The following is a 13,336-nucleotide window of genomic DNA, read 5'->3' on the forward strand; positions in this document are numbered from 1 at the left end:
ATCTTCCCTTTAAATAATCATTAAATGTATAATATGTGCTTTGGTATTTTTGTCATTTTCCATTAACCTTAATATTGACGACACTGTGATAAGTACAATAACTGCTTGAGTACTGGATTGTTGTGCATTGTATTTTCTAAAAACTTGAATAAAAACCCTCAACTACAACAGAAAAAGTGCAATTTTATTCTGTCATTTATAGTGACCCAAAAAATGACATTGCTGATACAATGAACAGTAAAAACATTTATTAATAGAGGCACTTTACAATTTGTATCTTTTAATGCAATCCAAACACTAAGAATATATTTACATAGTCGTGCACACGGGTGTGCCTGGGCACACCCTAATCACCCTGAGCTGTCTCCAGAGATCTGCCCCAAAATGCTGCATCCAAGGAGTGTGTAGCCCACACTGCCTGTGAAACCGTTTCTCAGGCAGCAGATCGTGAGGCTTGTCAGAGTGTGTGAACTGTCAAATAATGTAACTGCCTGCAGAGAGAAAGACCAGCTGTCAAAACTCAGTGGTGATGTCGGAGGGGTGGGCGGGACCAGCTATCAAACATCAGCCAATGGGATGGGGTCTGTGCGAGCCGCCACATTTATGTGGCTCCGCACCCTTTCTTAAGCAGCCCAATCATTGGCTGGTGTTTGATAGCTGCTGCTGAGTTGTGACAGCTGGTCTTTCTCCCAGTAAGCAGTTACATTATCTGACAGTGTCACACACTGAGCGGCTCTTGCAAGCCTCGGTATCTGCTGAATGTGAAACTACCCCTCTCCCCAATTAGTGCCAATCAATGTTGCCAATCAGTGCTGCCTATCAGTGACAATCAGTGCTGACAATCATTGCCCATCAGTGCTGCCTATCAGTGCCACCAATTAGTGCCCATCAACGCTGCCAATCAGTGCTGCCAATCAGGGCCGATCAGTGCCAAACCGTGCGGCCCATCAGTCCTACCAATCAGTGGCAATCATTGCTGCCTAACAGTGCCACCTATCAGTGCCCAGTACTTCCAATCAGTGCTAACAATCTGTGCTGCCTATCAGTGGACATTAGTGCTGCCAATCAGTGCCATCTATCAGTGTCAATCAGGGGCAGCTATTAGTGCCCATCATTGCTGCCAATCAGTGCCACCTATCAGTGTCAAGCAGGGCCTATCAGTGCAGGGATGGGGTGATGACCTCGGCAGCCAGGCACATTGTCCATGGGGGGCGGCTGCCTGGTGGGGCACAACCGAAATCTGTTGATGTTTATTAATGCCACATGGCGATCTTTAGTATAATGGGTAATCGCCACACTACTATTTACAATTAACTACTGGAGGTAAAATAAAGTGTCAGTAAAAGGCCTGCCACTAAGCACTGTTGCGTGTTCCCACACCACAAAAGAAAAGTGCTAACTTACTGATCAATAACTTAACAATAATGGTGAAACCTTCTAATGTATGGAAATCTCAAACTTCCATATTACCACAATACCGGTCTCTGTGATACGCAACTTCAGATATAATACACATCAAACTGAAAACAAGATATGACATAAATAAAGCTTAGCAGGGATGGTGGAACCCCTCTATAGATAATAGCAATACAAATTAACTTCAAGTGCAACAACTTTTTAGTTGGGAGGTTCATGACATTATAGCACTTTGGAATTTTTATTTTTTAGATTGTTACACTTAATTTTATATGTTTTAGTTACTATTATAATGTGAATTATTGCTCTTGAAGTTAATTTTTCACCACCCCTGCTAAGTCCATGTCTTTATGGACCTTTCTTTGTGCACTGGTGCGCAGTCATGTTGGAACAGGAAGGGGCCATCCCCAAACTGTTCCTATAAAGTTTGGAGCATGTAATTGTCCAAAATGTCTTGGTATGCTGATGCCTTAAGAGTTCCCTTCACTGGAACTAAGGGGCCAAGCCCAACCCCTGAAAAACACACCATAATCCCCCCTCCACCAATTTGGACCAGTGCACATAGCAAGGTCCATAAAGTCATGGACGAGCGAGTTTGGGGTGGAGGTACTTGACTGGCCTGCACAGAGTCATTCCCATCTCAGAATGTTGAGAGGTACGAGTACAGTGACAGTGCATATTTTTAGCACTGATCACTGCATTAGTGTCACTGGTCCCCAAAAAGTGTCAAAAGTGTCAGAATGTCTGCTGCAATATCATAGTCCCGCTATAAGTCACTAATCGCTGCCATTACTAGTAAAAAATATATATATATAAATAAAAATATCCCAGTTTGTGGACGGTATACGTTTTGCACAAACCAATCAATATATGCTTATTGGGATTTTTTTACCACAAATATATAGCAGAATACATATTGGCCCAAATTTATGAAGAAATTTGATATTTTCTATTTTTCTTTTTTATTGGATATATTTTAGAGCAGAAAGTAAAATTTATTTATTTATTTTTTCAAAATTGTAAGACTTTGTTTTATAGTGCAAAAAACGATTGCGTCCTCTCCCATGGATGCCTGGCTGCCAACTGAGGGGAAGATGGCCCCCCCGCTCGACTCCATAGCATGGGAAGGAAGCAACGTCAAACCGAGAATTTCTTTAACAAGGAGAATTTTTTATTTATTTTTTCCAAGTAACTTTTTTTTTTTTATTATTGCATTTTAGTGTAAATGAGATCTGAGGTCTTTTTGACCACAGATCTCATGTTTAAAGGTTATGTCATGCTTTTTTTCTATTACAAGGGATGTTTACATAAAGGTGAGTCCATTTGTTTAAAAAAAAAAGACCGTGTCAAAATAAATTAAAAGTAAAATAAATAAATAATAAAAAGTTTTTTTATTTTAAAGCGCCCCGTCCCAACGAGCTCGCGCGCAGAAGCAAACGCATACGTGAGTAGCGCCCGTATGAAAACGGTGTTTAAACCACACATGTGAGGCATCGCTGCGATCGTTAGAGCGGGAGCAATAATTCTAGCCCTAGACCTCCTCTGTAACTCAAAACTGGTAACCGTGACATGTTTCAATTTATTCGGCATAACATTATCTTTCACAATGTAAAAATAATTGGGCTAACTTTACTGCTGTCTTATTTTTTAATTCAAAAAAGTGTATTTTTTCCCCAAAAAAGTGTGCTTGTAAGACCGCTGCGCAAATATGGTGTGACAGAAAGTATTGCAACGACCGCCATTTTATTCTCTAGGGTGTTAGAACCCCCAAATATTATATATGTTTTTTTCTAAGTAATTTTCTAGCAAAAAAAAAAAAAATGTAACTTGTAAACAACAAGTGTAAAAAAGAGGCTCTGTCCTTAAGTGGTTAAAGTAACGCAGTGCCGTATCACAAAAAATGGCCTGGTCATTAGGGGAGTAAATCTTCCATAGGTGAAGTGGTTAAATACTAAAAATATAAGCTCACCAAAGATATAGAACACTTTTTCCTTAAAGCGGAGTTCTGGCGGAAAAAAAAAATAATTTAAAGTCAGCAGCTACAAAAAGTGTAGCTGCTGACTTTTAATAATCGGACACTAACCTGTCCCATGGTCCAGCGATGCGAGCGTACAAAGCTCCGCTCCTCCACGGCACCAGAATTCTTACTGTGACTTCACAGCCGGGCATGCACTGCGCATGTGCAAGCCGGGCTGCACGTTGTGAATGGCCGGGCAATCTTCTGGGACCTTTGATGTGTCCCAGAAGATTGCAGGGGTGGGGAAGAGGTGGTGATCTTCCTTCCGGTGCCGTGGAGCCCCGGGAGGAAGTGGGAGCCGGATGCCTCCAAAAGGAGGGTATCCACACCCCCCCCCCCACAAAAAAAATGCCGGGTCACCATCACTTAAAGCGGAAGTTCCATTTTTGGGTGGAACTCCACTTTAAGGACCAATGCACATAGGGGTGTCTACTTTTCTTTTAATTCTATTAAATGTTGTAAAACCACATGATGCACAATATTGAGGTATGAGCAGGGAACACAGAAAATAATATTTTTTTTTTTTTAATGTCACCTTGCGTTGCACTTGCTTTGATCTCTGCAGAGCAACACACCTCAACAGACATGGTATGAACAAGCGCTAACGGTAATATTTCTAAAAAAGCCGTACAATTCCTATTCTTGTAACCCCCAGGTTTCTCTAGAAGGGAAAAGGTTCATCCAAAGAAGATTTCTACAAGTCACTTAGGTTGCCAAAATGATGTTATTGTATATCCCCACCCCCCTCCACACACAAAAACATTCCTAAGGAACCAGTTTAGAAATTCTATACCATATATGTTCATATATACAGTGCGTAATGTGAAAACGTGTATGAGGCATCTCAAGGCATTGAAGTACACATGCAGTTATTAAACTTAAAGCGGTATTAAACCCAAAAATGTAATCTATTGCAGTTTATCAGCCTGCCAGTAGTAAATGGTTTGTCTCCTCCATGTATACGGATACATTCTGCTGGAGAGCTTGTGCTTTTGAAAACCAGACTTGCTGGCTTGATCACTAGATGAAAATAGGAGAAAGGAAACAAATGCAGCCATCACATCTAAGAATTGTTAAGCTGCAATATAATAAATGTTTGCTTTTGAGAGTAACGCAGCTTAAAAGGTAACCATTTGTGACAATATACTGAATCTGGTATGGCATATTTAGCACTCAAGTATTTTAAGTGCAAATATATTAACAAGCAATCTGTCTTCTAGGTTTATCGCCTTGTGTTAAGGCTCTCCAACCAACCTCCTTATAAAAGGTGTCAGTGACCCCCAATACTCACCCAAATGTACCCAGACAAAGCTTGCAACTTTACTCTGCACATGGAACCTACCAAAACAGAAAACCTTTCAGAAGGCTCCTGGTGCCTGAGACACCATCAGAAAGATATAAAAGCTCTGATTTCCACCAATGAACACTTACCCTAATTATAATAAATGGTTTCATCTGTTATTATGTGCCAACAAACAGTGCTGCGCTCCTAAATATCTTAGTATATTGCTTACAGATTAGTCATATTATAAGTGAAAAGCAATAATATCATACAAATTGATATTGTGCTATTAAATGTGTACAAAACTATTAATGTGAAAACAAAAACTATTAATATAACAAAAGTTCATGTGAATAATGCTTGACTGAAAAAAATCCTGCCATAAATCAATTCACCAAACAGTGCAAACAAGGATGAGTGCTCTCCACCACCAGTTTCACGGGTGCTCACCTCGTAGCAGAGAAAAATCAGCAGGTATCGCCCTTGGGGAAATTATGACACCTGGCAAACTTATGGATCACAGACCTCCTTAGATGAATGGCTCCTCAATAGGGTTCCAAGAACCCGGATCGTCTTGCCCAATGAATGTTATATGTAAAAGAAAGGTAACATCTAGTGCTCTCCGTTTACAAAGGATTTAATAGTAAAAAGGTAAATGAATACACTTACAAATGAAGCACAATCAGCTTGCGCAAACTGCAAGGCATGGCAAACATCCAATTTTCAAGATGGCCGCGGTGTGATGTCAGTGCGTAAGCTCCACACCCTAGACGCGTGTCGTCAGGGCATTGACTTCCTCAGTAAGGGGTCGAGCTATAACCTAACTGCACAGGCTTATATACTCCCCTATCGTCCCTACACACGTGCGCAGCTCGTTAGCCAGCAATCACGCTGTCCAGACCGGACATATAGTGCACAGGAAGGGGTCACTTGAGGACACACTGGGGACATGCCAGATAAAACTGACCTCATGTATGCAACAAGAAAAAATGTAAAATCTCAGCAGAGGGAGAGAGGTCATGTATTTAGAAGTTTTTCTGAATATGGTAGTGGAAGATGTAGAAAATCTGAAGTTTAGGAAGGTCCACCACCCCCAGTGGATTAAAAAGGGTATTGAAAATATAGAACAGAAGAAGAATGTAATTATTCGTCTGGCCGATAAAGGGGGGGATTGGTGGTAAACAGTACTATCGGGAGGAAATGGAAAAACAATTATCAGATTCTAAAACCTACCAATTGATTAATATTAATCCCCTTTCTGAATTTAGAAATAAATTAGAAGTATTGATTAAAAATGGGTAGAGGAGAGATATACTAAGAAAGAAGCCTTATACCGCAACCCTGTAGCGTGTGGAACGTCTATTATATACTTTTTATCTAAAATCCACAAAGATGCATTGCGACCCCCTGGTAGACCTATCATCAATGGGATAGAGTCGGTATGCTCCTGGTTGAATCAATACATAGATTATTTTTTGGAAACGTTGGTGCAGCAGACTAAGGCCTATATCAAGCACACCAAGCATATTATTCAATGCTTGGGGTCACTTGAAGGGCTTCAGTCATGCATTTTGACCACAGCTGACGTTGGCTCACTTTACACGATCATAGGTCACAAAGATGCCTTGAGATCGGCAAAGTGGGCATTGGAGAAGTCTAACCTTACTATTAGCCATAAGAAGTATTTGTTGAAATGTTTAAAATTTAAACATTTTGTTTGGGTCATAATTATTTTTGGTATCGTGATCAGTTTTATTTACAAACCCGAGGCGTAGCCAAGGGAGGCAGGTTCACACCTAGTGTAGCGAACCTGTTCATGGCATGCTGGGAAGCAAAGCAGATTTTATGTGAACGCCCAGAGGCACTCATATGTTACAAAAGATTCATAGATGACCTATTGATCGTTTGAAGGGGAGGCTGACGATCGTTTGATGAGTTTAGGGCCAAAATGGATAGTACCTGCAAAAATATTAAACTAACTTGGACTGTTAGTACGGAGCAGGTGGTATTCCTGGATTTGGAAATATTTAAAGAGCATGACAGGTTACTCACCAGGAATCATTTCCAGCCCAGTGATAGAAATGCCAATTTGCCCTGGGATAATTGTCATCATATTTCCTGGCTGAGCAATATTTCTAAGAGACAATTTATCAGAATACATAGAAACTGTTCTAAAACATCAGACTATTTACAGAAATCAGAGGTTCTGACTAATAGATTCATAGAAAAAGGTTATGACCGCGTGTCAGTATTGACAGACAGGCACAAAGTGTTCGAGATGGATAGGGAATTCTCATTACAGGATGGTCACCAATGTACTAATTCTGGGTTTGAGTAAAAGGTTATTTAAGTCTTTAATGTACAGTTTAGACAGGGTGAACATATCATTAGAAATCATTGGGACATTTTGAGAAAAGATGAGTTATCGGGACCTCTTCTGCCGGTACATCCAGGATTCATCTATAGAAAGGCTCCCACATTGAAGGATAAGCTTGCCCCTGGGATTATTGACCCGCCAAGAGCACCTTGTTTAATAATGTATTGACAGGCTTTTATGCATGTGGAAAATGTCTAGCATGTCAGCAGGCTAGCTTAAACATCAAAGGAAATATTATATTTCCACCAACACAGGGAAAGAATACCCCATTCATGTCATCTATGTGTTGGAGTGTGGATGTGGGCTCCAATATATTGGCCGTACATCAAGGCCATTGCACATTAGAGTGGAAGAAGATATGAGGAATATCAAAAAAGGAGTATATACACAATGTACCTAAGCACTTTAGACATGTTCATAAAAAAACCCTTTTTATTCATTTAAATTTTGGGGGATCGAACGGGTAGAAAGACATTGGAGGGGAGGGAATTTTATCAGGCAACTTAGTAAGAGAGAATCTTCATGGATATTTGAGGCCAAGGTCCTTGTGCCGAGGGGCCTGAACGTAGATTTCGATTTGAATTGTTTTATTAGTGACAGATGAATTGGTATCTCCTGTGGTATATTTGATATATTTATATACTTTTCATACAGTGTATCTTTTAAGGGTTTATTTTAATTCATGTTTGTTGAGTAATTTTATTGAGTTTTTTTTTATGTTAATTATTTTTTTTATCTTTATTTTTAGTTTGTTTTATTTTTATTTTCATTCTTATTGTTATTTTGAGTAAGTGTATGCTATTGTAAAGATGGCTGTGATGTGGTTGATTAGTGTGCAGGCTCCGGTTTTGTAATTTTTTCTTGTTGCATACATGAGGTCAGTTTTATCTGGCATGTCCCCAGTGTATTCTCAGGTGACCCCTTCCTGCGCACTATATGTCCGGTCTGGACAGCGTGATTGCTGGCTAACGAGCTGCGCACGTGTGTAGGGATGATAGGGGAGTATATAAGCCTGTGCAGTGAGGTTATAGCTCTACCCCTTACTGAGGAAGTCAACGCCCTGACGACACGCATCTAGGGGCGGAGCTTACGCACTCACATCACACAGCGGCCATCTCGAAAATTATATGTTTGCCATGCCTTGCAATTTGCACAAGCTGATTGTGCTTCACTTGTAAGTGTATTCATTTGCCTTTTTACTATTAAATCCTTTGGAAACGGAGAGCATTAGATGTTACCTTTCTTTCACATATAACATTCATTGGGCAAGACGATCCGGGTTGTTGGAACCCTATTGAGGAGCCATTCATCTAAGGAGGTCTGTGAACCATAAGTTTGCCAGGTGTCATCATTTCCCCAGAGGGGATAACTGCTGATTTTTCGCTGCTATGAGGTGAGCAGCCTGTGAAACTGGTGTTGGAGAGCACTCATCCTTGTTTGCACTCTTTGGTGAATTGATTTATGGCAGGATTTTCTTCAATCAAGCATTATTCACATGATCTTTTGTTATAAGATTTTTCACATTAATAGTTTTGTACACATTTAGTGCAATATCAATTTGTATGATATTGCTTTTCACTTAGTATATTGCTTACAGATTAGTCATTTTATAAGATATTTAGTAGCGCAGCACTGTTTGTTGGTACATAATATTGTTTGTAGATGGAAGTGAAATCACTTTAAGGCCCCATTCACACTAGCGCGTTTTTTGATGCATTTTGCATTTTGCAGAAATGCACGGGAATTTTTTAACATGGGTTCCTATGGAACATGTTCACATCAATGCTTTTTTGTATCTCAGCGTTTTTGGAAAGGGTCGGGGACTTTTTTTCATGCAAAAAGCAGCGTTTATGCATGTAATGGTTTTCAATGGACAAGCATCAAAAACGCAAGTGCTGCGTTTTTGATGCATTTTTGCAGCGTTTTTGATGCGTTTTTGCCGTTTTTTTTTTTTTTGTTTTTTTTTTTATTTTTTTGTAATTTTTTTTTAAGACTGTAAAAAAAATGAAAAAAAAAAAACGCAAATCGCGGCAAAAACGCGGCTCAAAAACGCGGCTCAAAAACGCGGCAAGCATGAAAAAAAAACCTCCAAAAACGCTCAAAAGCAACATGCATAGGTGTGAATCGAGCCTTAGTGACAGCAGCTACTTTAGTAATTATAATTCTCACAAGTAAATTGCGCCAATTGATTTTTTTTTTCAACGGTTTCATATGTTAATTATATTCAGGAGGCAAAAACACAAATCTCTACTAACATGCTCAATGCAACACCATATTGGCAGTGCTCACCAGAACACTATGCAGGTTTAGGTTGCATTCACACTATAGAACACATGTCAAACTTGCGGCACCATTCACTGTTATTGGCACCCCAAACATGGCAAGCAAGACACGCGTTTTCTTACATCAGAGTCCTGCCTTACATCCCTGCCCTTACATCAGAGCCCCCCCCCCCCCTTACATCCGAGTCCTGCCTTACATCCCTGCCCTTACATCAGAGTCCTCCCTAACATCCCTGCCCTTACATCAGAGTCCGTCCTTACATTTCTGCCCTTACATCGGAGTCCTCCCTTACATCTCTGCCCTTACATGGGAGTCCTCCCTTACATCTCTGCCCTTACATGGGAGTCCTCCCTTACATCTGTGCCCTTACATCAGAGTCCTCCTGTACATCTCTGCCCTTATATCAAAGTCCCCATAGATAAATAGCAAGAAAGGTGCTGCTCCTCACAAAATATGCTGTGCAAAAAAGCAAAAATTTCAAAAACCACTCAAAGGGTCCAACAGAATTGTACACCAAATCACTGTGAATAAAAAAGTATTTTACACCATGTAAAAAGAGGTATTAAAAACACAAAAGATTCCATATAAATCATGCGTCAAGTGATTATCAGTTCATTGCATGGAAAATCCTCCAAACACAATGCCTTTGAATAGGGTGATGAGAACTTTTCATACAAGTGCTCCACCACATGAGAAGAATGCTCACTCACCAGATAAAAGTGACCTCCGAAGGTCTCAATCACTCTTCAGATAATTACGCCAGGTCTTTAGGGCTCTTCAGAATGTTCAGTACAGGATGGATCCACCATTGTCCATACACTGCCCACCAATACTCTCTCATATATAATGCAAACCATAAACCCAAAAAGATCATGTAATCATGGTGCAGTGTTTTATTCAAATAGGGAAGTAAAAGCAGAGAATATATTGCACTTACATTTATAGAGGCTTTAAAAGCGCCAACACAAGGAGCCTTCAGATGTTTCAGCACCGCTGCTCGTCTACAGAGCGTGCGTTCCAAAAGGCCAGCATGTAGTGTTAACCCGAAAGTGATTCTAATGTAGCAGCAGCGTGGCCTCTATGCATTTCGCACTCCGTGTGTCCTCAGGAAGCCTCTTTTTTGTTTTAAGGTGGCGCCATTCTTTATCACTTTGTAATACATCAGAGTCCCCATGACAACAAAATTCCCACCAAAGTCACCCTTAAAAATAGAGCCCCTTGAGAGTCCTCCCTTACATTGCTGCCCTTTCATCAGAGTTCTCATCAGAGTCCCCCTTTACCTCAGAGTCCTTCCTTACATCTCTGCCCTTACATGAGAGTCCACCCTTACCTCACACACTTAAACCCGATTCACACTGGTGTGACTTGCGCTCTGACTTCGAGAGCACAGGTCGCATGACATGTCAAAATCAGTGGTTCCCTATGAGAACTGTCTTAACTGGTCCGACTTGTGTCTATCCACCAATGAAAAAGGTTCCTGCACTACTTTGGTCTGACTTGGGTGCGATTTCAGCTCATTGATTTGAATGGAAGTCACATTCAAGTCAGATCACCATCTTAACTGATCCGACTTGTGACATGCAACTTGTGCTCTGAGATCAAGTGTATGCAATGTTAATGTAAAATCCCCTAAAAAAAAACAGCGTGGGGTCCCTCCCCCCAATCCATACTAGGCCCTTTGAGTCAGGTATGTATTTTAAGGGGAAACCCCTCGCCACAAAAAAAAGGGCTTGGGGTCTCCCCCCCCCCCAAAATCCACACCAGACCCTTATCCAAGCATGCAGCCCGGCAATGTCTTCTTCTTCTGCCGCCACCAACCCCTTGAAAATAAAAAATGCTCTTCCTCCGACGCTGGCTCCCACTATTCTGTCAGCTACGGGATGCGGTTTTGCCACGATTATCGCACCATAAATTGTGTGGCAAACTGCAACGGGTGAAACTTGACGCTCAAAAAAGAAGCATGAGCTTCGATTTGACAAGCTTTGCTGGTTGCACTTTGTAGCATGATAATCACAGCAAAACCATACCCCATTTAGGTGCCATTGAGAATGAACGGCACCCAACATTTTTTTTTTTTTTTTTTTTGCGCTTGCACTGCGATTTGAAATTATGTGAAGAAATGCAGCAATTCTGCCCGAGATCCAAAATGCCAAATGTGAATGGAGCCTGAATGATACTAACTTGCTTCCTTATTAAGCCTCATGCACACAGAGCGTTTAAAACACCGCTGTTTGAGTTGCTTTGTGTTTTTTTTTTCTGCCTCTAAACACACCTCTATGTTAGCCTATGTGTCCATGCAAACAGAGGTAGAAAAAAGCAGGGCCAGCATGTTCAGGAGAGGAGTGTTTGGTCACCAAAAAAAATGCCTGGCTTTCTTAAATGCACTTTAGCGCTAGGCACATTTAGTGCTTTGGTTTTTATTCATTGCAATGGCCAAATTAAATGAATATTCTGGCCAATAAAATAAATGAACGGCCCAATGCTTGACGCACTTAAAGCCTTTTTTTTTTTCACTTTGACCTACAGGTAAGCCTATAATAAGGCTTATCTGTAGGTAAAAAGAATATCTCCTAAACCTGTACGGTTTAGGAGATATTCCCCTTGCATGCAGCCGCTGACTTCAGCGGCGCATGCGCTCTGAGTTCCCCGCCTCAAAGGTCCGGCAGATGCCAGACCTTGCCAGAAAGAAGTCTCCCACTCACAGCCCTGGAGCCGCGATACCCGGAAGACACGCCAAGGGAAAAATGTGCACTCCCTCGGCGAGAACGCCTCGTTCTAAGGTATTTATGTCATAATGAGCTAGTATGCGTTGCATATTAGCTCATTATGCCTTTTGCCTTACAGGTTTAAAAAAAAAAAAAATTTGTGGGTTTACTACAGCTTTAACTTCTTCAGATCCGCGATGTAGCCGAATGACGGCTACAGCGCGGACCTACTTTTCTGGGAGGACGTCAATAAACGTCCGCCTGTGCCGAGCGGCCTGCAGGGCCCACTCTTTGATCGAGTCTGAGACTCGGGTGATCACAGATCGGAGTAAGGGGTCGATCCCAACCCCTTACCACATGATCAGCTGTCAGCCAATGACAGCTGATCATGTGGTGTAAACAGAGCCGGTAATTGGCTATTTCTTCTTGCGCTGACAGCGTGAGGAGAAAAAAAAAAAAGCCGATCACCGGCGGCTCCCAGAGGGACATCGGTCCCAATCAAGGAGAGCTCCCACCAGTGCACAACAGTGCCGCCTACCAGTGCCCACAGTGCCACTTATCAGTATCACCAATCAGTGCCTCGTCAACAGTGCTGCCCATTAGTGTCACCTACCACTGCCATCTATCAGTGGTACCTATCAGTAACACCTATCAGTGCCACCCATGAGTGCCATCTTATCTGTGCTGCCTCATCGGCACATATCAATGAAGGAGAAAAATTACCTGTTTGCAAAATTTTATAACAAACTATGAAACATGATTTTTTTTTTCAAAATTTTTCATCTTTTTTTGTTTGTTTAGCAAAAAATAAAAATCCCAGCTGTGATCAAATACCACAAAAAGAAAGCTCTATTTGTGTGAAAAAAATGATAAAAATGTAATATGGGTACAGTGTTGTATGGCCGCGCAATTGTCATTCAAAGTGCATCAGCGCTGAAAGCTGAAAATTGGTCTGGGCAGGAGGGGGGTCTAAGTGCCCAGTAAGCAAGAGGTTAAACATGTTTGCAGAATGTGTCTTTGGGCGCATATTAAGCTGCTTTATTATCCTCTTGAGCACAGGAGTCCAGGGGAGTAATAAAACCCATCCTGTGTGCATGGGGCCAAACACTTCACACATTTCAGCTGCTTTATAAAAATTAAAAGATGCCTCCAGCAGCCAATCAGATGTCTGATTTCATGCACCAAGCTGAACTAGGAAAATGAGCCATGGACTGTGACTGCTTGTGTTGTTAACACTTTGAATAACTCGTATAGTT

Source organism: Aquarana catesbeiana, linkage group LG06 (genome assembly GCF_042186555.1).
Source record: "Aquarana catesbeiana isolate 2022-GZ linkage group LG06, ASM4218655v1, whole genome shotgun sequence".
Classification (NCBI taxonomy): Eukaryota; Metazoa; Chordata; class Amphibia; order Anura; family Ranidae; genus Aquarana; species Aquarana catesbeiana.